At 39.0% G+C, this 1,964-nt stretch overlaps 1 non-coding gene across 1 annotated transcript; it reads left to right on the top strand.

Annotated features, from left to right (window-relative positions):
- The first annotated feature begins 1,199 nt into the window (after positions 1-1,199).
- Positions 1,200-1,350, top strand: LOC116659440. The gene has a single exon (XR_004314834.1). It is a non-coding gene; the product is annotated as a small nucleolar RNA SNORA62/SNORA6 family (small nucleolar RNA).
- Positions 1,351-1,964: the final 614 nt, after the last annotated feature.

The following is a 1,964-nucleotide window of genomic DNA, read 5'->3' as shown; positions in this document are numbered from 1 at the left end:
CCTTGATCTCACGAAACACAATGTACAAGTTATGCTGTATAAGCACGGCCTTAGGTAAAGGTCGTCTTTCAGATTTATTTTAGAATCGCTCCTCGGAGAAGCCCTGACATCCTGGGGCCCCCCCTCCCACTCCTTAGGAGGCCAGCACCTTTACCTCTTCCCAAGGGACGTGCTAGCACCGTCCAATTTCATAATTTGCATTGAAGTGAAGAACAGTGACTCTGGATTTTGTTTAATTCTAGTTGTAGTGAAGTGAAATCACAACGGCCTCAATTCCTATTTATTGCACTTATTTCATTAGGTGCATTTTTAAAACTGAATTGCAAGCTCTTTAAAATAATTCAACCCTTCAGAGGAAAAAGAACAAAAAAAGTTGCCATCTCCTTGGCAACTTCCTCAGGCATATGGAGCACATGCAGGAAGCTTTACAAGCCTTCAGAGAAAATCGGCCCTCCCGTCCCTGCTGCACTGGCAGCCTCCTCTAAGGTGTCCCCCACCCCCCACCGGTTCCCAGGCGTTTACCATAGGGTACAACACGCAGCATAACTGCACGATTCTGAGTCTCTTCTAGAAACCTGTGAGCAAAGCCCCTCACTGACACCGCTTCAACCTTCCAGACTCTCCTGATCTACCAATAATTGCTGATTGATGATTAATTTTTGTGTGTCAGTGCTGTATTCAAGGTACTACATACTTTAATTCCCTCGGAATCTTTATGAGATAGCACTACCGTTCCCTTTTTACACATGGGGAAGCTGAATTTCAGAGAGGGTTAAGCGGCTTATTTTAAGTCTGTTAGAACCCAGGCTGTCTAGTCCCACAGGTGATCATGTAAACGCTAGGCTCACCACCTTTCTGACCCCAAGTGTGTATTATTTCCAGAATTCATCATCAACTTTCCCTCTGGACAGAGGAAACTCTTAGAATTGGTCTTTTTCCAGTCTCTAATGAGGACTCACAGGAATACAATGCAGTGTTTTGTGTAACGATACTAAGCTGCATCTTGGTAGATTATGTTTTTTTGCAAGCTATCCTTCTAAAAATATCTAATAAATTATGTGCTGCAAGATGGAAAGACTCATTTCTTGGGGAAAATAAAATTAGTCTTGCCAATGATGCATAGCTAAATGTAAACAGTCAGGAATCCAGTTAATATAACCAGTTAGGTCAGCTTATATGTCATCGTTTAAGTGAAATTCACTGCAGTGTTGGAGCTTGGAGCTGAGGCCACTGGTTGGCCGATGAACCCACAAACGTAGGGAGTGTGCTACACGGGGCCGAGTGTTTCATAAATACCACAAGGGTCTCTGGCCCCACGAGTGGAGTTTGATAGTAGTACTTACTACAAGTAAAAGTCAATCAATCATTCAATCAATGAAATTCAAATATAAAATGTTACCTGAGTGTTCATAATTGTTTAAATCCTGACATGTATCAACAATCAAAAGGAATAAAATGTATGTAAAATCACACTGGGTTCATGACCAGCTTTTACTAGATATATAAAAGTATAAGGTTTTATTCATTTCATATCAAAAACAACATGGTTGCTGGTTCCACTGTTAATGTTTTTATGCTATTGAGAAATTCTATTAATTATTAATCATTATGTTTTAATGGCATTCCTATTTAATGTCACCGGCAAAACAGCAAAAAGACATGATTGTAAAACATAACCTTTTTTCTTTCAGCTCTTCTAAGAGAATAAAATTCCATACCAAACAGTACTTCTGAAAAAAAAGTTTAAAGTAATCGCCTCCAAAATTTTATTTTATGGTAACACTGTAATTTGAAAATTAACTCATAACACAGTTTCAGTAAACCAAAAGATGGCACATTCTCTTCGCTCCTTGGGAGCCTCCTTAAACAGTACACCAGGTTTTATTTTCCTCTGTCAGGAAAATGAGTAGAAATAAATTTAAATGCAAAGATTTTGAAGATCTCTTTAAACTGCATATAAAATC

The sequence above is a fragment of the Camelus ferus genome, chromosome 23 (genome assembly GCF_009834535.1).
Source record: "Camelus ferus isolate YT-003-E chromosome 23, BCGSAC_Cfer_1.0, whole genome shotgun sequence".
Lineage (NCBI taxonomy): Eukaryota > Metazoa > Chordata > Mammalia > Artiodactyla > Camelidae > Camelus > Camelus ferus.
Note: the sequence above shows the minus strand (reverse complement) of the source record. Positions and strands in the feature narration are given on the sequence as shown.